We start from the raw sequence: 22,346 nt of genomic DNA, 5'->3' as shown, positions 1-22,346 counted from the left end.
GACATGACGGTATGCAAATTCATCTGCTGCAGTGTGCCCTGGGAAGGATTTGCACTAGTTGTGCGCATAGTTTGGGGGTGCTTCAGGAACAGTCACCCTTCCGCCTTCCCATGTCAACGTGAAGAGATGCAGCCTCCCTGCAGTTTTCTTTTCCCGTCCCCTGCCGAGAGTTCACTTGTCATGGCTCCGGTCAACCTCCTTCACTTGACGGGGGTGTGCCCAAGCAGGGGCCCTCCTGAGCCCTAGTCCAACTCATACTTACCTGGCAGGGGAGATACCATGATCACGAAGGTGGTTCTCCCAGGGCGAGGTTCATCCATTGCACTCCAGGTGTGCTGACCTCTGCGATTTCCCCAAATGTGGGAAACTCGACTGCATAATTTGTGGTAGTGGGGGACTGCGTTCGCGCTTTCCCCTCATCATCTCTGGTAAAAGTCAGATCTTTTTGTGTGCTGCTGGTGCTGTCTCTTCCTTTGCTGTTTCCACCCTTTTCTTCATTTCAACTCTCCCTCCACTGGACCCCTGTGCCCGTTAAGGTGCGCTTCTATCTTTCACTCAGCGCTCTCTTCTCATCTCTACTCCTGTGCGCTGGCTGCATGCTTCCTTGCTTTTTCCGGCCTTGTACTGTGCTTCGCATATACAACCAATACAGGGCGCTGCAGGACCCACACGGTTTCACTTGCTTTGTAAAGTAGGCCCCCAGATTGTGTCAGATATGAGGGGGAGAGAGAAAAAAAACTTTGCTCCCTCATTTCATGCAGTAGCTTGTCTACTTTGTAAAATGGTAGGCCTCGCTGGGCTGCCGTAGTCTTCCTACACATAGTAAGCGTTTAAATTGAGGCGGCGAAAACTAGAAGAAAGAGAGCATTTTTGGTTTGCGTGCAGATTTTGGACAGGTGGATTGGTGGCAAAACACAAAGTATTTGTCTATGGTGCTTATAAGACGGGGGACAAAAGAAAAAAAATCACATTTGCTTTTGGTTCACTTGCTTGAGAAATACGCTTTTTGGGCCATTTGGGTGAAACAACTTTTGACGTGTTCAAATCAGTAAAAAGACTAATGGCTTTTTTGAGACTACAAAGTCTTTTGAAAGAAAAAAAAAACAAACAAAAACCAAGGTATAATTTGTGTGAGTGCCGCAGGGGGGATAAGAAAGAAAGAAAAAATAAATAAAAAGAAATCCGTGACGACGACGTTCGGACGAGCGCTAACGTCGGAAAATGGTCTCGGTGCGAGGATGAGAAAACCCTCAGCAGCGAGGGGGTTAAATCTCAAGCTGCCTTTTATATTTTATTTTCCAATTTAAGAACCCATTGAGACATAGGACGGTGCACTGCCTGTTGCTTTTCATATGGAGATGAGGGTTGCAGCTACTGTAACTGTGCCCGACTGCTTTTATGACATGACGGTATGCAAATTCATCTGCTGCAGTGTGCCCTGGGAAGGATTTGCACTAGTTGTGCGCATAGTTTGGGGGTGCTTCAGGAACAGTCACCCTTCCGCCTTCCCATGTCAACGTGAAGAGATGCAGCCTCCCTGCAGTTTTCTTTTCCCGTCCCCTGCCGAGAGTTCACTTGTCATGGCTCCGGTCAACCTCCTTCACTTGACGGGGGTGTGCCCAAGCAGGGGCCCTCCTGAGCCCTAGTCCAACTCATACTTACCTGGCAGGGGAGATACCATGATCACGAAGGTGGTTCTCCCAGGGCGAGGTTCATCCATTGCACTCCAGGTGTGCTGACCCCTGCGATTTCCCCAAATGCGGGAAACTCGACTGCATAATTTGTGGTAGTGGGGGACTGCGTTTGCGCTTTCCCCTGATCATCTCTGGTAAAAGTCAGATCTTTTTGTGTGCTGCTGGTGCTGTCTCTTCCTTTGCTGTTTCCATCCTTTTCTTCATTTCAACCCTCCCTCCACTGGACCCCTGTGCCCGTTAAGGTGCGCTTCTATCTTTCACTCAGCGCTCTCTTCTCATCTCTTCTCCTGTGCGCTGGCTGCATGCTTCCTTGCTTTTTCCGGCCTTGTACTGTGCTTCGCATATACAACCAATACAGGGCGCTGCAGGACCCACACGGTTTCACTTGCTTTGTAAAGTAGGCCCCCAGATTGTGTCAGATATGAGGGGGAGAGAGAAAAAAAACTTTGCTCCCTCATTTCATGCAGTAGCTTGTCTACTTTGTAAAATGGTAGGCCTCGCTGGGCTGCCGTAGTCTTCCTACACATAGTAAGCGTTTAAATTGAGGCGGCGAAAACTAGAAGAAAGAGAGCATTTTTGGTTTGCGTGCAGATTTTGGGCAGGTGGATTGGTGGCAAAACACAAAGTATTTGTCTATGGTGCTTATAAGACGGGGGACAAAAGAAAAAAAATCACATTTGCTTTTGGTTCACTTGCTTGAGAAATACGCTTTTTGGGCCATTTGGGTGAAACAACTTTTGACGTGTTCAAATCAGTAAAAAGACTAATGGCTTTTTTGAGACTACAAAGTCTTTTGAAAGAAAAAACAAACAAACAAAAACCAAGGTATAATTTGTGTGAGTGCCGCAGGGGGGATAAGAAAGAAAGAAAAAATAAATAAAAAGAAATCCGTGACGACGACGTTCGGACGAGCGCTAACGTCGGAAAATGGTCTCGGTGCGAGGATGAGAAAACCCTCAGCAGCGAGGGGGTTAAATCTCAAGCTGCCTTTTATATTTTATTTTCCAATTTAAGAACCCATTGAGACATAGGACGGTGCACTGCCTGTTGCTTTTCATATGGAGATGAGGGTTGCAGCTACTGTAACTGTGCCCGACTGCTTTTATGACATGACGGTATGCAAATTCATCTGCTGCAGTGTGCCCTGGGAAGGATTTGCACTAGTTGTGCGCATAGTTTGGGGGTGCTTCAGGAACAGTCACCCTTCCGCCTTCCCATGTCAACGTGAAGAGATGCAGCCTCCCTGCAGTTTTCTTTTCCCGTCCCCTGCCGAGAGTTCACTTGTCATGGCTCCGGTCAACCTCCTTCACTTGACGGGGGTGTGCCCAAGCAGGGGCCCTCCTGAGCCCTAATCCAACTCATACTTACCTGGCAGGGGAGATACCATGATCACGAAGGTGGTTCTCCCAGGGCGAGGCTCATCCATTGCACTCCGGGTGTGCTGACCCCTGCGATTTCCCCAAATGCGGGAAACTCGACTGCATAATTTGTGGTAGTGGGGGACTGCGTTCGCGCTTTCCCCTGATCATCTCTGGTAAAAGTCAGATCTTTTTGTGTGCTGCTGGTGCTGTCTCTTCCTTTGCTGTTTCCATCCTTTTCTTCATTTCAACCCTCCCTCCACTGGACCCCTGTGCCCGTTAAGGTGCGCTTCTATCTTTCACTCAGCGCTCTCTTCTCATCTCTTCTCCTGTGCGCTGGCTGCATGCTTCCTTGCTTTTTCCGGCCTTGTACTGTGCTTCGCATAAACAACCAATACAGGGCGCTGCAGGACCCACACGGTTTCACTTGCTTTGTAAAGTAGGCCCCCAGATTGTGTCAGATATGAGGGGGAGAGAGAAAAAAAACTTTGCTCCCTCATTTCATGCAGTAGCTTGTCTACTTTGTAAAATGGTAGGCCTCGCTGGGCTGCCGTAGTCTTCCTACACATAGTAAGCGTTTAAATTGAGGCGGCGAAAACTAGAAGAAAGAGAGCATTTTTGGTTTGCGTGCAGATTTTGGGCAGGTGGATTGGTGGCAAAACACAAAGTATTTGTCTATGGTGCTTATAAGACGGGGGACAAAAGAAAAAAAATCACATTTGCTTTTGGTTCACTTGCTTGAGAAATACGCTTTTTGGGCCATTTGGGTGAAACAACTTTTGACGTGTTCAAATCAGTAAAAAGACTAATGGCTTTTTTGAGACTACAAAGTCTTTTGAAAGAAAAAAACAAAAAACAAAAACCAAGGTATAATTTGTGTGAGTGCCGCAGGGGGGATAAGAAAGAAAGAAAAAATAAATAAAAAGAAATCCGTGACGACGACGTTCGGACGAGCGCTAACGTCGGAAAATGGTCTCGGTGCGAGGATGAGAAAACCCTCAGCAGCGAGGGGGTTAAATCTCAAGCTGCCTTTTATATTTTATTTTCCAATTTAAGAACCCATTGAGACATAGGACGGTGCACTGCCTGTTGCTTTTCATATGGAGATGAGGGTTGCAGCTACTGTAACTGTGCCCGACTGCTTTTATGACATGACGGTATGCAAATTCATCTGCTGCAGTGTGCCCTGGGAAGGATTTGCACTAGTTGTGCGCATAGTTTGGGGGTGCTTCAGGAACAGTCACCCTTCCGCCTTCCCATGTCAACGTGAAGAGATGCAGCCTCCCTGCAGTTTTCTTTTCCCGTCCCCTGCCGAGAGTTCACTTGTCATGGCTCCGGTCAACCTCCTTCACTTGACGGGGGGGTGCCCAAGCAGGGGCCCTCCTGAGCCCTAGTCCAACTCATACTTACCTGGCAGGGGAGATACCATGATCACGAAGGTGGTTCTCCCAGGGCGAGGCTCATCCATTGCACTCCGGGTGTGCTGACCCCTGCGATTTCCCCAAATGCGGGAAACTCGACTGCATAATTTGTGGTAGTGGGGGACTGCGTTCGCACTTTCCCCTGATCATCTCTGGTAAAAGTCAGATCTTTTTGTGTGCTGCTGGTGCTGTCTCTTCCTTTGCTGTTTCCATCCTTTTCTTCATTTCAACCCTCCCTCCACTGGACCCCTGTGCCCGTTAAGGTGCGCTTCTATCTTTCACTCAGCGCTCTCTTCTCATCTCTTCTCCTGTGCGCTGGCTGCATGCTTCCTTGCTTTTTCCGGCCTTGTACTGTGCTTCGCATATACAACCAATACAGGGCGCTGCAGGACCCACACGGTTTCACTTGCTTTGTAAAGTAGGCCCCCAGATTGTGTCAGATATGAGGGGGAGAGAGAAAAAAAACTTTGCTCCCTCATTTCATGCAGTAGCTTGTCTACTTTGTAAAATGGTAGGCCTCGCTGGGCTGCCGTAGTCTTCCTACACATAGTAAGCGTTTAAATTGAGGCGGCGAAAACTAGAAGAAAGAGAGCATTTTTGGTTTGCGTGCAGATTTTGGGCAGGTGGATTGGTGGCAAAACACAAAGTATTTGTCTATGGTGCTTATAAGACGGGGGACAAAAGAAAAAAAATCACATTTGCTTTTGGTTCACTTGCTTGAGAAATACGCTTTTTGGGCCATTTGGGTGAAACAACTTTTGACGTGTTCAAATCAGTAAAAAGACTAATGGCTTTTTTGAGACTACAAAGTCTTTTGAAAGAAAAAACAAACAAACAAAAACCAAGGTATAATTTGTGTGAGTGCCGCAGGGGGGATAAGAAAGAAAGAAAAAATAAATAAAAAGAAATCCGTGACGACGACGTTCGGACGAGCGCTAACGTCGGAAAATGGTCTCGGTGCGAGGATGAGAAAACCCTCAGCAGCGAGGGGGTTAAATCTCAAGCTGCCTTTTATATTTTATTTTCCAATTTAAGAACCCATTGAGACATAGGACGGTGCACTGCCTGTTGCTTTTCATATGGAGATGAGGGTTGCAGCTACTGTAACTGTGCCCGACTGCTTTTATGACATGACGGTATGCAAATTCATCTGCTGCAGTGTGCCCTGGGAAGGATTTGCACTAGTTGTGCGCATAGTTTGGGGGTGCTTCAGGAACAGTCACCCTTCCGCCTTCCCATGTCAACGTGAAGAGATGCAGCCTCCCTGCAGTTTTCTTTTCCCGTCCCCTACCGAGAGTTCACTTGTCATGGCTCCGGTCAACCTCCTTCACTTGACGGGGGTGTGCCCAAGCAGGGGCCCTCCTGAGCCCTAGTCCAACTCATACTTACCTGGCAGGGGAGATACCATGATCACGAAGGTGGTTCTCCCAGGGCGAGGCTCATCCATTGCACTCTGGGTGTGCTGATCCCTGCGATTTCCCCAAATGCGGGAAACTCGACTGCATAATTTGTGGTAGTGGGGGACTGCGTTCGCGCTTTCCCCTCATCATCTCTGGTAAAAGTCAGATCTTTTTGTGTGCTGCTGGTGCTGTCTCTTCCTTTGCTGTTTCCACCCTTTTCTTCATTTCAACTCTCCCTCCACTGGACCCCTGTGCCCGTTAAGGTGCGCTTCTATCTTTCACTCAGCGCTCTCTTCTCATCTCTACTCCTGTGCGCTGGCTGCATGCTTCCTTGCTTTTTCCGGCCTTGTACTGTGCTTCGCATATACAACCAATACAGGGCGCTGCAGGACCCACACGGTTTCACTTGCTTTGTAAAGTAGGCCCCCAGATTGTGTCAGATATGAGGGGGAGAGAGAAAAAAAACTTTGCTCCCTCATTTCATGCAGTAGCTTGTCTACTTTGTAAAATGGTAGGCCTCGCTGGGCTGCCGTAGTCTTCCTACACATAGTAAGCGTTTAAATTGAGGCGGCGAAAACTAGAAGAAAGAGAGCATTTTTGGTTTGCGTGCAGATTTTGGGCAGGTGGATTGGTGGCAAAACACAAAGTATTTGTCTATGGTGCTTATAAGACAGGGGACAAAAGAAAAAAAATCACATTTGCTTTTGGTTCACTTGCTTGAGAAATACGCTTTTTGGGCCATTTGGGTGAAACAACTTTTGATGTGTTCAAATCAGTAAAAAGACTAATGGCTTTTTTGAGACTACAAAGTCTTTTGAAAGAAAAAAAAAACAAACAAAAACCAAGGTATAATTTGTGTGAGTGCCGCAGGGGGGATAAGAAAGAAAGAAAAAATAAATAAAAAGAAATCCGTGACGACGACGTTCGGACGAGCGCTAACGTCGGAAAATGGTCTCGGTGCGAGGATGAGAAAACCCTCAGCAGCGAGGGGGTTAAATCTCAAGCTGCCTTTTATATTTTATTTTCCAATTTAAGAACCCATTGAGACATAGGACGGTGCACTGCCTGTTGCTTTTCATATGGAGATGAGGGTTGCAGCTACTGTAACTGTGCCCGACTGCTTTTATGACATGACGGTATGCAAATTCATCTGCTGCAGTGTGCCCTGGGAAGGATTTGCACTAGTTGTGCGCATAGTTTGGGGGTGCTTCAGGAACAGTCACCCTTCCGCCTTCCCATGTCAACGTGAAGAGATGCAGCCTCCCTGCAGTTTTCTTTTCCCGTCCCCTGCCGAGAGTTCACTTGTCATGGCTCCGGTCAACCTCCTTCACTTGACGGGGGTGTGCCCAAGCAGGGGCCCTCCTGAGCCCTAGTCCAACTCATACTTACCTGGCAGGGGAGATACCATGATCACGAAGGTGGTTCTCCCAGGGCGAGGTTCATCCATTGCACTCCAGGTGTGCTGACCCCTGCGATTTCCCCAAATGCGGGAAACTCGACTGCATAATTTGTGGTAGTGGGGGACTGCGTTTGCGCTTTCCCCTGATCATCTCTGGTAAAAGTCAGATCTTTTTGTGTGCTGCTGGTGCTGTCTCTTCCTTTGCTGTTTCCATCCTTTTCTTCATTTCAACCCTCCCTCCACTGGACCCCTGTGCCCGTTAAGGTGCGCTTCTATCTTTCACTCAGCGCTCTCTTCTCATCTCTTCTCCTGTGCGCTGGCTGCATGCTTCCTTGCTTTTTCCGGCCTTGTACTGTGCTTCGCATATACAACCAATACAGGGCGCTGCAGGACCCACACGGTTTCACTTGCTTTGTAAAGTAGGCCCCCAGATTGTGTCAGATATGAGGGGGAGAGAGAAAAAAAACTTTGCTCCCTCATTTCATGCAGTAGCTTGTCTACTTTGTAAAATGGTAGGCCTCGCTGGGCTGCCGTAGTCTTCCTACACATAGTAAGCGTTTAAATTGAGGCGGCGAAAACTAGAAGAAAGAGAGCATTTTTGGTTTGCGTGCAGATTTTGGGCAGGTGGATTGGTGGCAAAACACAAAGTATTTGTCTATGGTGCTTATAAGACGGGGGACAAAAGAAAAAAAATCACATTTGCTTTTGGTTCACTTGCTTGAGAAATACGCTTTTTGGGCCATTTGGGTGAAACAACTTTTGACGTGTTCAAATCAGTAAAAAGACTAATGGCTTTTTTGAGACTACAAAGTCTTTTGAAAGAAAAAACAAACAAACAAAAACCAAGGTATAATTTGTGTGAGTGCCGCAGGGGGGATAAGAAAGAAAGAAAAAATAAATAAAAAGAAATCCGTGACGACGACGTTCGGACGAGCGCTAACGTCGGAAAATGGTCTCGGTGCGAGGATGAGAAAACCCTCAGCAGCGAGGGGGTTAAATCTCAAGCTGCCTTTTATATTTTATTTTCCAATTTAAGAACCCATTGAGACATAGGACGGTGCACTGCCTGTTGCTTTTCATATGGAGATGAGGGTTGCAGCTACTGTAACTGTGCCCGACTGCTTTTATGACATGACGGTATGCAAATTCATCTGCTGCAGTGTGCCCTGGGAAGGATTTGCACTAGTTGTGCGCATAGTTTGGGGGTGCTTCAGGAACAGTCACCCTTCCGCCTTCCCATGTCAACGTGAAGAGATGCAGCCTCCCTGCAGTTTTCTTTTCCCGTCCCCTGCCGAGAGTTCACTTGTCATGGCTCCGGTCAACCTCCTTCACTTGACGGGGGTGTGCCCAAGCAGGGGCCCTCCTGAGCCCTAGTCCAACTCATACTTACCTGGCAGGGGAGATACCATGATCACGAAGGTGGTTCTCCCAGGGCGAGGCTCATCCATTGCACTCCGGGTGTGCTGACCCCTGCGATTTCCCCAAATGCGGGAAACTCGACTGCATAATTTGTGGTAGTGGGGGACTGCGTTCGCGCTTTCCCCTCATCATCTCTGGTAAAAGTCAGATCTTTTTGTGTGCTGCTGGTGCTGTTTCCATCCTTTTCTTCATTTCAACCCTCCCTCCACTGGACCCCTGTGCCCGTTAAGGTGCGCTTCTATCTTTCACTCAGCGCTCTCTTCTCATCTCTTCTCCTGTGCGCTGGCTGCATGCTTCCTTGCTTTTTCCGGCCTTGTACTGTGCTTCGCATAAACAACCAATACAGGGCGCTGCAGGACCCACACGGTTTCACTTGCTTTGTAAAGTAGGCCCCCAGATTGTGTCAGATATGAGGGGGAGAGAGAAAAAAAACTTTGCTCCCTCATTTCATGCAGTAGCTTGTCTACTTTGTAAAATGGTAGGCCTCGCTGGGCTGCCGTAGTCTTCCTACACATAGTAAGCGTTTAAATTGAGGCGGCGAAAACTAGAAGAAAGAGAGCATTTTTGGTTTGCGTGCAGATTTTGGGCAGGTGGATTGGTGGCAAAACACAAAGTATTTGTCTATGGTGCTTATAAGACGGGGGACAAAAGAAAAAAAATCACATTTGCTTTTGGTTCACTTGCTTGAGAAATACGCTTTTTGGGCCATTTGGGTGAAACAACTTTTGACGTGTTCAAATCAGTAAAAAGACTAATGGCTTTTTTGAGACTACAAAGTCTTTTGAAAGAAAAAACAAACAAACAAAAACCAAGGTATAATTTGTGTGAGTGCCGCAGGGGGGATAAGAAAGAAAGAAAAAATAAATAAAAAGAAATCCGTGACGACGACGTTCGGACGAGCGCTAACGTCGGAAAATGGTCTCGGTGCGAGGATGAGAAAACCCTCAGCAGCGAGGGGGTTAAATCTCAAGCTGCCTTTTATATTTTATTTTCCAATTTAAGAACCCATTGAGACATAGGACGGTGCACTGCCTGTTGCTTTTCATATGGAGATGAGGGTTGCAGCTACTGTAACTGTGCCCGACTGCTTTTATGACATGACGGTATGCAAATTCATCTGCTGCAGTGTGCCCTGGGAAGGATTTGCACTAGTTGTGCGCATAGTTTGGGGGTGCTTCAGGAACAGTCACCCTTCCGCCTTCCCATGTCAACGTGAAGAGATGCAGCCTCCCTGCAGTTTTCTTTTCCCGTCCCCTGCCGAGAGTTCACTTGTCATGGCTCCGGTCAACCTCCTTCACTTGACGGGGGTGTGCCCAAGCAGGGGCCCTCCTGAGCCCTAATCCAACTCATACTTACCTGGCAGGGGAGATACCATGATCACGAAGGTGGTTCTCCCAGGGCGAGGCTCATCCATTGCACTCCGGGTGTGCTGACCCCTGCGATTTCCCCAAATGCGGGAAACTCGACTGCATAATTTGTGGTAGTGGGGGACTGCGTTCGCGCTTTCCCCTCATCATCTCTGGTAAAAGTCAGATCTTTTTGTGTGCTGCTGGTGCTGTCTCTTCCTTTGCTGTTTCCATCCTTTTCTTCATTTCAACCCTCCCTCCACTGGACCCCTGTGCCTGTTAAGGTGCGCTTCTATCTTTCACTCAGCGCTCTCTTCTCATCTCTTCTCCTGTGCGCTGGCTGCATGCTTCCTTGCTTTTTCCGGCCTTGTACTGTGCTTCGCATATACAACCAATACAGGGCGCTGCAGGACCCACACGGTTTCACTTGCTTTGTAAAGTAGGCCCCCAGATTGTGTCAGATATGAGGGGGAGAGAGAAAAAAAACTTTGCTCCCTCATTTCATGCAGTAGCTTGTCTACTTTGTAAAATGGTAGGCCTCGCTGGGCTGCCGTAGTCTTCCTACACATAGTAAGCGTTTAAATTGAGGCGGCGAAAACTAGAAGAAAGAGAGCATTTTTGGTTTGCGTGCAGATTTTGGGCAGGTGGATTGGTGGCAAAACACAAAGTATTTGTCTATGGTGCTTATAAGACGGGGGACAAAAGAAAAAAAATCACATTTGCTTTTGGTTCACTTGCTTGAGAAATACGCTTTTTGGGCCATTTGGGTGAAACAACTTTTGACGTGTTCAAATCAGTAAAAAGACTAATGGCTTTTTTGAGACTACAAAGTCTTTTGAAAGAAAAAAACAAAAAACAAAAACCAAGGTATAATTTGTGTGAGTGCCGCAGGGGGGATAAGAAAGAAAGAAAAAATAAATAAAAAGAAATCCGTGACGACGACGTTCGGACGAGCGCTAACGTCGGAAAATGGTCTCGGTGCGAGGATGAGAAAACCCTCAGCAGCGAGGGGGTTAAATCTCAAGCTGCCTTTTATATTTTATTTTCCAATTTAAGAACCCATTGAGACATAGGACGGTGCACTGCCTGTTGCTTTTCATATGGAGATGAGGGTTGCAGCTACTGTAACTGTGCCCGACTGCTTTTATGACATGACGGTATGCAAATTCATCTGCTGCAGTGTGCCCTGGGAAGGATTTGCACTAGTTGTGCGCATAGTTTGGGGGTGCTTCAGGAACAGTCACCCTTCCGCCTTCCCATGTCAACGTGAAGAGATGCAGCCTCCCTGCAGTTTTCTTTTCCCGTCCCCTGCCGAGAGTTCACTTGTCATGGCTCCGGTCAACCTCCTTCACTTGACGGGGGTGTGCCCAAGCAGGGGCCCTCCTGAGCCCTAGTCCAACTCATACTTACCTGGCAGGGGAGATACCATGATCACGAAGGTGGTTCTCCCAGGGCGAGGCTCATCCATTGCACTCCGGGTGTGCTGACCCCTGCGATTTCCCCAAATGCGGGAAACTCGACTGCATAATTTGTGGTAGTGGGGGACTGCGTTCGCGCTTTCCCCTCATCATCTCTGGTAAAAGTCAGATCTTTTTGTGTGCTGCTGGTGCTGTCTCTTCCTTTGCTGTTTCCATCCTTTTCTTCATTTCAACCCTCCCTCCACTGGACCCCTGTGCCCGTTAAGGTGCGCTTCTATCTTTCACTCAGCGCTCTCTTCTCATCTCTTCTCCTGTGCGCTGGCTGCATGCTTCCTTGCTTTTTCCGGCCTTGTACTGTGCTTCGCATATACAACCAATACAGGGCGCTGCAGGACCCACACGGTTTCACTTGCTTTGTAAAGTAGGCCCCCAGATTGTGTCAGATATGAGGGGGAGAGAGAAAAAAAACTTTGCTCCCTCATTTCATGCAGTAGCTTGTCTACTTTGTAAAATGGTAGGCCTCGCTGGGCTGCCGTAGTCTTCCTACACATAGTAAGCGTTTAAATTGAGGCGGCGAAAACTAGAAGAAAGAGAGCATTTTTGGTTTGCGTGCAGATTTTGGGCAGGTGGATTGGTGGCAAAACACAAAGTATTTGTCTATGGTGCTTATAAGACGGGGGACAAAAGAAAAAAAATCACATTTGCTTTTGGTTCACTTGCTTGAGAAATACGCTTTTTGGGCCATTTGGGTGAAACAACTTTTGACGTGTTCAAATCAGTAAAAAGACTAATGGCTTTTTTGAGACTACAAAGTCTTTTGAAAGAAAAAACAAACAAACAAAAACCAAGGTATAATTTGTGTGAGTGCCGCAGGGGGGATAAGAAAGAAAGAAAAAATAAATAAAAAGAAATCCGTGACGACGACGTTCGGACGAGCGCTAACGTCGGAAAATGGTCTCGGTGCGAGGATGAGAAAACCCTCAGCAGCGAGGGGGTTAAATCTCAAGCTGCCTTTTATATTTTATTTTCCAATTTAAGAACCCATTGAGACATAGGACGGTGCACTGCCTGTTGCTTTTCATATGGAGATGAGGGTTGCAGCTACTGTAACTGTGCCCGACTGCTTTTATGACATGACGGTATGCAAATTCATCTGCTGCAGTGTGCCCTGGGAAGGATTTGCACTAGTTGTGCGCATAGTTTGGGGGTGCTTCAGGAACAGTCACCCTTCCGCCTTCCCATGTCAACGTGAAGAGATGCAGCCTCCCTGCAGTTTTCTTTTCCCGTCCCCTGCCGAGAGTTCACTTGTCATGGCTCCGGTCAACCTCCTTCACTTGACGGGGGTGTGCCCAAGCAGGGGCCCTCCTGAGCCCTAATCCAACTCATACTTACCTGGCAGGGGAGATACCATGATCATGAAGGTGGTTCTCCCAGGGCGAGGCTCATCCATTGCACTCCGGGTGTGCTGACCCCTGCGATTTCCCCAAATGCGGGAAACTCGACTGCATAATTTGTGGTAGTGGGGGACTGCGTTCGCGCTTTCCCCTCATCATCTCTGGTAAAAGTCAGATCTTTTTGTGTGCTGCTGGTGCTGTCTCTTCCTTTGCTGTTTCCATCCTTTTCTTCATTTCAACCCTCCCTCCACTGGACCCCTGTGCCTGTTAAGGTGCGCTTCTATCTTTCACTCAGCGCTCTCTTCTCATCTCTTCTCCTGTGCGCTGGCTGCATGCTTCCTTGCTTTTTCCGGCCTTGTACTGTGCTTCGCATATACAACCAATACAGGGCGCTGCAGGACCCACACGGTTTCACTTGCTTTGTAAAGTAGGCCCCCAGATTGTGTCAGATATGAGGGGGAGAGAGAAAAAAAACTTTGCTCCCTCATTTCATGCAGTAGCTTGTCTACTTTGTAAAATGGTAGGCCTCGCTGGGCTGCCGTAGTCTTCCTACACATAGTAAGCGTTTAAATTGAGGCGGCGAAAACTAGAAGAAAGAGAGCATTTTTGGTTTGCGTGCAGATTTTGGGCAGGTGGATTGGTGGCAAAACACAAAGTATTTGTCTATGGTGCTTATAAGACGGGGGACAAAAGAAAAAAAATCACATTTGCTTTTGGTTCACTTGCTTGAGAAATACGCTTTTTGGGCCATTTGGGTGAAACAACTTTTGACGTGTTCAAATCAGTAAAAAGACTAATGGCTTTTTTGAGACTACAAAGTCTTTTGAAAGAAAAAAACAAAAAACAAAAACCAAGGTATAATTTGTGTGAGTGCCGCAGGGGGGATAAGAAAGAAAGAAAAAATAAATAAAAAGAAATCCGTGACGACGACGTTCGGACGAGCGCTAACGTCGGAAAATGGTCTCGGTGCGAGGATGAGAAAACCCTCAGCAGCGAGGGGGTTAAATCTCAAGCTGCCTTTTATATTTTATTTTCCAATTTAAGAACCCATTGAGACATAGGACGGTGCACTGCCTGTTGCTTTTCATATGGAGATGAGGGTTGCAGCTACTGTAACTGTGCCCGACTGCTTTTATGACATGACGGTATGCAAATTCATCTGCTGCAGTGTGCCCTGGGAAGGATTTGCACTAGTTGTGCGCATAGTTTGGGGGTGCTTCAGGAACAGTCACCCTTCCGCCTTCCCATGTCAACGTGAAGAGATGCAGCCTCCCTGCAGTTTTCTTTTCCCGTCCCCTGCCGAGAGTTCACTTGTCATGGCTCCGGTCAACCTCCTTCACTTGACGGGGGTGTGCCCAAGCAGGGGCCCTCCTGAGCCCTAGTCCAACTCATACTTACCTGGCAGGGGAGATACCATGATCACGAAGGTGGTTCTCCCAGGGCGAGGCTCATCCATTGCACTCCGGGTGTGCTGACCCCTGCGATTTCCCCAAATGCGGGAAACTCGACTGCATAATTTGTGGTAGTGGGGGACTGCGTTCGCGCTTTCCCCTCATCATCTCTGGTAAAAGTCAGATCTTTTTGTGTGCTGCTGGTGCTGTCTCTTCCTTTGCTGTTTCCATCCTTTTCTTCATTTCAACCCTCCCTCCACTGGACCCCTGTGCCCGTTAAGGTGCGCTTCTATCTTTCACTCAGCGCTCTCTTCTCATCTCTTCTCCTGTGCGCTGGCTGCATGCTTCCTTGCTTTTTCCGGCCTTGTACTGTGCTTCGCATATACAACCAATACAGGGCGCTGCAGGACCCACACGGTTTCACTTGCTTTGTAAAGTAGGCCCCCAGATTGTGTCAGATATGAGGGGGAGAGAGAAAAAAAACTTTGCTCCCTCATTTCATGCAGTAGCTTGTCTACTTTGTAAAATGGTAGGCCTCGCTGGGCTGCCGTAGTCTTCCTACACATAGTAAGCGTTTAAATTGAGGCGGCGAAAACTAGAAGAAAGAGAGCATTTTTGGTTTGCGTGCAGATTTTGGGCAGGTGGATTGGTGGCAAAACACAAAGTATTTGTCTATGGTGCTTATAAGACGGGGGACAAAAGAAAAAAAATCACATTTGCTTTTGGTTCACTTGCTTGAGAAATACGCTTTTTGGGCCATTTGGGTGAAACAACTTTTGACGTGTTCAAATCAGTAAAAAGACTAATGGCTTTTTTGAGACTACAAAGTCTTTTGAAAGAAAAAAACAAAAAACAAAAACCAAGGTATAATTTGTGTGAGTGCCGCAGGGGGGATAAGAAAGAAAGAAAAAATAAATAAAAAGAAATCCGTGACGACGACGTTCGGACGAGCGCTAACGTCGGAAAATGGTCTCGGTGCGAGGATGAGAAAACCCTCAGCAGCGAGGGGGTTAAATCTCAAGCTGCCTTTTATATTTTATTTTCCAATTTAAGAACCCATTGAGACATAGGACGGTGCACTGCCTGTTGCTTTTCATATGGAGATGAGGGTTGCAGCTACTGTAACTGTGCCCGACTGCTTTTATGACATGACGGTATGCAAATTCATCTGCTGCAGTGTGCCCTGGGAAGGATTTGCACTAGTTGTGCGCATAGTTTGGGGGTGCTTCAGGAACAGTCACCCTTCCGCCTTCCCATGTCAACGTGAAGAGATGCAGCCTCCCTGCAGTTTTCTTTTCCCGTCCCCTGCCGAGAGTTCACTTGTCATGGCTCCGGTCAACCTCCTTCACTTGACGGGGGTGTGCCCAAGCAGGGGCCCTCCTGAGCACTAGTCCAACTCATACTTACCTGGCAGGGGAGATACCATGATCACGAAGGTGGTTCTCCCAGGGCGAGGCTCATCCATTGCACTCCGGGTGTGCTGACCCCTGCGATTTCCCCAAATGCGGGAAACTCGACTGCATAATTTGTGGTAGTGGGGGACTGCGTTCGCGCTTTCCCCTCATCATCTCTGGTAAAAGTCAGATCTTTTTGTGTGCTGCTGGTGCTGTCTCTTCCTTTGCTGTTTCCATCCTTTTCTTCATTTCAACCCTCCCTCCACTGGACCCCTGTGCCCGTTAAGGTGCGCTTCTATCTTTCACTCAGCGCTCTCTTCTCATCTCTTCTCCTGTGCGCTGGCTGCATGCTTCCTTGCTTTTTCCGGCCTTGTACTGTGCTTCGCATATACAACCAATACAGGGCGCTGCAGGACCCACACGGTTTCACTTGCTTTGTAAAGTAGGCCCCCAGATTGTGTCAGATATGAGGGGGAGAGAGAAAAAAAACTTTGCTCCCTCATTTCATGCAGTAGCTTGTCTACTTTGTAAAATGGTAGGCCTCGCTGGGCTGCCGTAGTCTTCCTACACATAGTAAGCGTTTAAATTGAGGCGGCGAAAACTAGAAGAAAGAGAGCATTTTTGGTTTGCGTGCAGATTTTGGGCAGGTGGATTGGTGGCAAAACACAAAGTATTTGTCTATGGTGCTTATAAGACGGGGGACAAAAGAAAAAAAATCACATTTGCTTTTGGTTCACTTGCTTGAGAAATACGCTTTTTGGGCCATTTGGGTGAAACAACTTTTGACGTGTTCAAATCAGTAAAAAGACTAATGGCTTTTTTGAGACTACAAAGTCTTTTGAAAGAAAAAACAAACAAACAAAAACCAAGGTATAATTTGTGTGAGTGCCGCAGGGGGGATAAGAAAGAAAGAAAAAATAAATAAAAAGAAATCCGTGACGACGACGTTCGGACGAGCGCTAACGTCGGAAAATGGTCTCGGTGCGAGGATGAGAAAACCCTCAGCAGCGAGGGGGTTAAATCTCAAGCTGCCTTTTATATTTTATTTTCCAATTTAAGAACCCATTGAGACATAGGACGGTGCACTGCCTGTTGCTTTTCATATGGAGATGAGGGTTGCAGCTACTGTAACTGTGCCCGACTGCTTTTATGACATGACGGTATGCAAATTCATCTGCTGCAGTGTGCCCTGGGAAGGATTTGCACTAGTTGTGCGCATAGTTTGGGGGTGCTTCAGGAACAGTCACCCTTCCGCCTTCCCATGTCAACGTGAAGAGATGCAGCCTCCCTGCAGTTTTCTTTTCCCGTCCCCTACCGAGAGTTCACTTGTCATGGCTCCGGTCAACCTCCTTCACTTGACGGGGGTGTGCCCAAGCAGGGGCCCTCCTGAGCCCTAGTCCAACTCATACTTACCTGGCAGGGGAGATACCATGATCACGAAGGTGGTTCTCCCAGGGCGAGGCTCATCCATTGCACTCCGGGTGTGCTGATCCCTGCGATTTCCCCAAATGCGGGAAACTCGACTGCATAATTTGTGGTAGTGGGGGACTGCGTTCGCGCTTTCCCCTCATCATCTCTGGTAAAAGTCAGATCTTTTTGTGTGCTGCTGGTGCTGTCTCTTCCTTTGCTGTTTCCACCCTTTTCTTCATTTCAACTCTCCCTCCACTGGACCCCTGTGCCCGTTAAGGTGCGCTTCTATCTTTCACTCAGCGCTCTCTTCTCATCTCTACTCCTGTGCGCTGGCTGCATGCTTCCTTGCTTTTTCCGGCCTTGTACTGTGCTTCGCATATACAACCAATACAGGGCGCTGCAGGACCCACACGGTTTCACTTGCTTTGTAAAGTAGGCCCCCAGATTGTGTCAGATATGAGGGGGAGAGAGAAAAAAAACTTTGCTCCCTCATTTCATGCAGTAGCTTGTCTACTTTGTAAAATGGTAGGCCTCGCTGGGCTGCCGTAGTCTTCCTACACATAGTAAGCGTTTAAATTGAGGCGGCGAAAACTAGAAGAAAGAGAGCATTTTTGGTTTGCGTGCAGATTTTGGGCAGGTGGATTGGTGGCAAAACACAAAGTATTTGTCTATGGTGCTTATAAGACAGGGGACAAAAGAAAAAAAAATCACATTTGCTTTTGGTTCACTTGCTTGAGAAATACGCTTTTTGGGCCATTTGGGTGAAACAACTTTTGACGTGTTCAAATCAGTAAAAAGACTAATGGCTTTTTTGAGACTACAAAGTCTTTTGAAAGAAAAAAAAAACAAACAAAAACCAAGGTATAATTTGTGTGAGTGCCGCAGGGGGGATAAGAAAGAAAGAAAAAATAAATAAAAAGAAATCCGTGACGACGACGTTCGGACGAGCGCTAACGTCGGAAAATGGTCTCGGTGCGAGGATGAGAAAACCCTCAGCAGCGAGGGGGTTAAATCTCAAGCTGCCTTTTATATTTTATTTTCCAATTTAAGAACCCATTGAGACATAGGACGGTGCACTGCCTGTTGCTTTTCATATGGAGATGAGGGTTGCAGCTACTGTAACTGTGCCCGACTGCTTTTATGACATGACGGTATGCAAATTCATCTGCTGCAGTGTGCCCTGGGAAGGATTTGCACTAGTTGTGCGCATAGTTTGGGGGTGCTTCAGGAACAGTCACCCTTCCGCCTTCCCATGTCAACGTGAAGAGATGCAGCCTCCCTGCAGTTTTCTTTTCCCGTCCCCTGCCGAGAGTTCACTTGTCATGGCTCCGGTCAACCTCCTTCACTTGACGGGGGTGTGCCCAAGCAGGGGCCCTCCTGAGCCCTAGTCCAACTCATACTTACCTGGCAGGGGAGATACCATGATCACGAAGGTGGTTCTCCCAGGGCGAGGTTCATCCATTGCACTCCAGGTGTGCTGACCCCTGCGATTTCCCCACATGCGGGAAACTCAACTGCATAATTTGTGGTAGTGGGGGACTGCGTTCGCGCTTTCCCCTGATCATCTCTGGTAAAAGTCAGATCTTTTTGTGTGCTGCTGGTGCTGTCTCTTCCTTTGCTGTTTCCATCCTTTTCTTCATTTCAACCCTCCCTCCACTGGACCCCTGTGCCCGTTAAGGTGCGCTTCTATCTTTCACTCAGCGCTCTCTTCTCATCTCTTCTCCTGTGCGCTGGCTGCATGCTTCCTTGCTTTTTCCGGCCTTGTACTGTGCTTCGCATATACAACCAATACAGGGCGCTGCAGGACCCACACGGTTTCACTTGCTTTGTAAAGTAGGCCCCCAGATTGTGTCAGATATGAGGGGGAGAGAGAAAAAAAACTTTGCTCCCTCATTTCATGCAGTAGCTTGTCTACTTTGTAAAATGGTAGGCCTCGCTGGGCTGCCGTAGTCTTCCTACACATAGTAAGCGTTTAAATTGAGGCGGCGAAAACTAGAAGAAAGAGAGCATTTTTGGTTTGCGTGCAGATTTTGGGCAGGTGGATTGGTGGCAAAACACAAAGTATTTGTCTATGGTGCTTATAAGACGGGGGACAAAAGAAAAAAAATCACATTTGCTTTTGGTTCACTTGCTTGAGAAATACGCTTTTTGGGCCATTTGGGTGAAACAACTTTTGACGTGTTCAAATCAGTAAAAAGACTAATGGCTTTTTTGAGACTACAAAGTCTTTTGAAAGAAAAAACAAACAAACAAAAACCAAGGTATAATTTGTGTGAGTGCCGCAGGGGGGATAAGAAAGAAAGAAAAAATAAATAAAAAGAAATCCGTGACGACGACGTTCGGACGAGCGCTAACGTCGGAAAATGGTCTCGGTGCGAGGATGAGAAAACCCTCAGCAGCGAGGGGGTTAAATCTCAAGCTGCCTTTTATATTTTATTTTCCAATTTAAGAACCCATTGAGACATAGGACGGTGCACTGCCTGTTGCTTTTCATATGGAGATGAGGGTTGCAGCTACTGTAACTGTGCCCGACTGCTTTTATGACATGACGGTATGCAAATACATCTGCTGCAGTGTGCCCTGGGAAGGATTTGCACTAGTTGTGCGCATAGTTTGGGGGTGCTTCAGGAACAGTCACCCTTCCGCCTTCCCATGTCAACGTGAAGAGATGCAGCCTCCCTGCAGTTTTCTTTTCCCGTCCCCTACCGAGAGTTCACTTGTCATGGCTCCAGTCAACCTCCTTCACTTGACGGGGGTGTGCCCAAGCAGGGGCCCTCCTGAGCCCTAGTCCAACTCATACTTACCTGGCAGGGGAGATACCATGATCACGAAGGTGGTTCTCCCAGGGCGAGGCTCATCCATTGCACTCCGGGTGTGCTGATCCCTGCGATTTCCCCAAATGCAGGAAATTTGACTGCATAATTTGTGGTAGTGGGGGACTGCGTTCGCGCTTTCCCCTCATCATCTCTGGTAAAAGTCAGATCTTTTTGTGTGCTGCTGGTGCTGTCTCTTCCTTTGCTGTTTCCACCCTTTTCTTCATTTCAACTCTCCCTCCACTGGACCCCTGTGCCCGTTAAGGTGCGCTTCTATCTTTCACTCAGCGCTCTCTTCTCATCTCTACTCCTGTGCGCTGGCTGCATGCTTCCTTGCTTTTTCCGGCCTTGTACTGTGCTTCGCATATACAACCAATACAGGGCGCTGCAGGACCCACACGGTTTCACTTGCTTTGTAAAGTAGGCCCCCAGATTGTGTCAGATATGAGGGGGAGAGAGAAAAAAAACTTTGCTCCCTCATTTCATGCAGTAGCTTGTCTACTTTGTAAAATGGTAGGCCTCGCTGGGCTGCCGTAGTCTTCCTACACATAGTAAGCGTTTAAATTGAGGCGGCGAAAACTAGAAGAAAGAGAGCATTTTTGGTTTGCGTGCAGATTTTGGGCAGGTGGATTGGTGGCAAAACACAAAGTATTTGTCTATGGTGCTTATAAGACGGGGGACAAAAGAAAAAAAATCACATTTGCTTTTGGTTCACTTGCTTGAGAAATACGCTTTTTGGGCCATTTGGGTGAAACAACTTTTGACGTGTTCAAATCAGTAAAAAGACTAATGGCTTTTTTGAGACTACAAAGTCTTTTGAAAGAAAAAACAAACAAACAAAAACCAAGGTATAATTTGTGTGAGTGCCGCAGGGGGGATAAGAAAGAAAGAAAAAATAAATAAAAAGAAATCCGTGACGACGACGTTCGGACGAGCGCTAACGTCGGAAAATGGTCTCGGTGCGAGGATGAGAAAACCCTCAGCAGCGAGGGGGTTAAATCTCAAGCTGCCTTTTATATTTTATTTTCCAATTTAAGAACCCATTGAGACATAGGACGGTGCACTGCCTGTTGCTTTTCATATGGAGATGAGGGTTGCAGCTACTGTAACTGTGCCCGACTGCTTTTATGACATGACGGTATGCAAATTCATCTGCTGCAGTGTGCCCTGGGAAGGATTTGCACTAGTTGTGCGCATAGTTTGGGGGTGCTTCAGGAACAGTCACCCTTCCGCCTTCCCATGTCAACGTGAAGAGATGCAGCCTCCCTGCAGTTTTCTTTTCCCGTCCCCTGCCGAGAGTTCACTTGTCATGGCTCCGGTCAACCTCCTTCACTTGACGGGGGTGTGCCCAAGCAGGGGCCCTCCTGAGCCCTAGTCCAACTCATACTTACCTGGCAGGGGAGATACCATGATCACGAAGGTGGTTCTCCCAGGACGAGGCTCATCCATTGCACTCCGGGTGTGCTGACCCCTGCGATTTCCCCAAATGCGGGAAACTCGACTGCATAATTTGTGGTAGTGGGGGACTGCGTTCGCGCTTTCCCCTCATCATCTCTGGTAAAAGTCAGATCTTTTTGTGTGCTGCTGGTGCTGTCTCTTCCTTTGCTGTTTCCATCCTTTTCTTCATTTCAACCCTCCCTCCACTGGACCCCTGTGCCCGTTAAGGTGCGCTTCTATCTTTCACTCAGCGCTCTCTTCTCATCTCTTCTCCTGTGCGCTGGCTGCATGCTTCCTTGCTTTTTCCGGCCTTGTACTGTGCTTCGCATAAACAACCAATACAGGGCGCTGCAGGACCCACACGGTTTCACTTGCTTTGTAAAGTAGGCCCCCAGATTGTGTCAGATATGAGGGGGAGAGAGAAAAAAAACTTTGCTCCCTCATTTCATGCAGTAGCTTGTCTACTTTGTAAAATGGTAGGCCTCGCTGGGCTGCCGTAGTCTTCCTACACATAGTAAGCGTTTAAATTGAGGCGGCGAAAACTAGAAGAAAGAGAGCATTTTTGGTTTGCGTGCAGATTTTGGGCAGGTGGATTGGTGGCAAAACACAAAGTATTTGTCTATGGTGCTTATAAGACGGGGGACAAAAGAAAAAAAATCACATTTGCTTTTGGTTCACTTGCTTGAGAAATACGCTTTTTGGGCCATTTGGGTGAAACAACTTTTGACGTGTTCAAATCAGTAAAAAGACTAATGGCTTTTTTGAGACTACAAAGTCTTTTGAAAGAAAAAAAAAACAAACAAAAACCAAGGTATAATTTGTGTGAGTGCCGCAGGGGGGATAAGAAAGAAAGAAAAAATAAATAAAAAGAAATCCGTGACGACGACGTTCGGACGAGCGCTAACGTCGGAAAATGGTCTCGGTGCGAGGATGAGAAAACCCTCAGCAGCGAGGGGGTTAAATCTCAAGCTGCCTTTTATATTTTATTTTCCAATTTAAGAACCCATTGAGACATAGGACGGTGCACTGCCTGTTGCTTTTCATATGGAGAT

The 22,346-nt window shown here is 47.5% G+C and overlaps 16 non-coding genes across 16 annotated transcripts; all 16 read left to right on the top strand.

Annotated features, from left to right (window-relative positions):
- The first annotated feature begins 254 nt into the window (after nt 1-254).
- On the top strand, nt 255-418 carry LOC134958950 (U1 spliceosomal RNA). Its single transcript, XR_010187145.1, has one exon. It is a non-coding gene; the product is annotated as a U1 spliceosomal RNA (small nuclear RNA).
- A 1,236-nt stretch (nt 419-1,654) lies between these two features.
- On the top strand, nt 1,655-1,818 carry LOC134958876 (U1 spliceosomal RNA). The gene has a single exon (XR_010187130.1). It is a non-coding gene; the product is annotated as a U1 spliceosomal RNA (small nuclear RNA).
- A 1,236-nt stretch (nt 1,819-3,054) lies between these two features.
- LOC134957051 (U1 spliceosomal RNA) lies at nt 3,055-3,218 on the top strand. Its single transcript, XR_010186419.1, has one exon. It is a non-coding gene; the product is annotated as a U1 spliceosomal RNA (small nuclear RNA).
- A 1,236-nt stretch (nt 3,219-4,454) lies between these two features.
- LOC134958465 (U1 spliceosomal RNA) lies at nt 4,455-4,618 on the top strand. The gene has a single exon (XR_010187012.1). It is a non-coding gene; the product is annotated as a U1 spliceosomal RNA (small nuclear RNA).
- A 1,236-nt stretch (nt 4,619-5,854) lies between these two features.
- On the top strand, nt 5,855-6,018 carry LOC134957708 (U1 spliceosomal RNA). The gene has a single exon (XR_010186717.1). It is a non-coding gene; the product is annotated as a U1 spliceosomal RNA (small nuclear RNA).
- A 1,236-nt stretch (nt 6,019-7,254) lies between these two features.
- On the top strand, nt 7,255-7,418 carry LOC134958871 (U1 spliceosomal RNA). The gene has a single exon (XR_010187129.1). It is a non-coding gene; the product is annotated as a U1 spliceosomal RNA (small nuclear RNA).
- Nucleotides 7,419-8,654: 1,236 nt separating this feature from the next.
- On the top strand, nt 8,655-8,818 carry LOC134955469 (U1 spliceosomal RNA). Its single transcript, XR_010185927.1, has one exon. It is a non-coding gene; the product is annotated as a U1 spliceosomal RNA (small nuclear RNA).
- Nucleotides 8,819-10,039: 1,221 nt separating this feature from the next.
- LOC134955458 (U1 spliceosomal RNA) lies at nt 10,040-10,203 on the top strand. Its single transcript, XR_010185926.1, has one exon. It is a non-coding gene; the product is annotated as a U1 spliceosomal RNA (small nuclear RNA).
- Nucleotides 10,204-11,439: 1,236 nt separating this feature from the next.
- On the top strand, nt 11,440-11,603 carry LOC134955447 (U1 spliceosomal RNA). Its single transcript, XR_010185925.1, has one exon. It is a non-coding gene; the product is annotated as a U1 spliceosomal RNA (small nuclear RNA).
- Nucleotides 11,604-12,839: 1,236 nt separating this feature from the next.
- Nucleotides 12,840-13,003, top strand: LOC134955204 (U1 spliceosomal RNA). The gene has a single exon (XR_010185905.1). It is a non-coding gene; the product is annotated as a U1 spliceosomal RNA (small nuclear RNA).
- Nucleotides 13,004-14,239: 1,236 nt separating this feature from the next.
- On the top strand, nt 14,240-14,403 carry LOC134955436 (U1 spliceosomal RNA). The gene has a single exon (XR_010185924.1). It is a non-coding gene; the product is annotated as a U1 spliceosomal RNA (small nuclear RNA).
- A 1,236-nt stretch (nt 14,404-15,639) lies between these two features.
- On the top strand, nt 15,640-15,803 carry LOC134955425 (U1 spliceosomal RNA). Its single transcript, XR_010185923.1, has one exon. It is a non-coding gene; the product is annotated as a U1 spliceosomal RNA (small nuclear RNA).
- Nucleotides 15,804-17,039: 1,236 nt separating this feature from the next.
- On the top strand, nt 17,040-17,203 carry LOC134957693 (U1 spliceosomal RNA). The gene has a single exon (XR_010186713.1). It is a non-coding gene; the product is annotated as a U1 spliceosomal RNA (small nuclear RNA).
- Nucleotides 17,204-18,440: 1,237 nt separating this feature from the next.
- Nucleotides 18,441-18,604, top strand: LOC134959294 (U1 spliceosomal RNA). The gene has a single exon (XR_010187348.1). It is a non-coding gene; the product is annotated as a U1 spliceosomal RNA (small nuclear RNA).
- Nucleotides 18,605-19,840: 1,236 nt separating this feature from the next.
- Nucleotides 19,841-20,004, top strand: LOC134959105 (U1 spliceosomal RNA). The gene has a single exon (XR_010187187.1). It is a non-coding gene; the product is annotated as a U1 spliceosomal RNA (small nuclear RNA).
- A 1,236-nt stretch (nt 20,005-21,240) lies between these two features.
- LOC134958237 (U1 spliceosomal RNA) lies at nt 21,241-21,404 on the top strand. The gene has a single exon (XR_010186920.1). It is a non-coding gene; the product is annotated as a U1 spliceosomal RNA (small nuclear RNA).
- The last annotated feature ends 942 nt before the right edge of the window (nt 21,405-22,346 follow it).

The sequence above is a fragment of the Pseudophryne corroboree genome, chromosome 1 (assembly GCF_028390025.1).
Source record: "Pseudophryne corroboree isolate aPseCor3 chromosome 1, aPseCor3.hap2, whole genome shotgun sequence".
NCBI classification, from domain to species: domain Eukaryota; kingdom Metazoa; phylum Chordata; class Amphibia; order Anura; family Myobatrachidae; genus Pseudophryne; species Pseudophryne corroboree.
The sequence above is the reverse complement of the archived record's forward strand: the minus strand, read 5'-3'. Positions and strand labels throughout refer to the sequence as shown.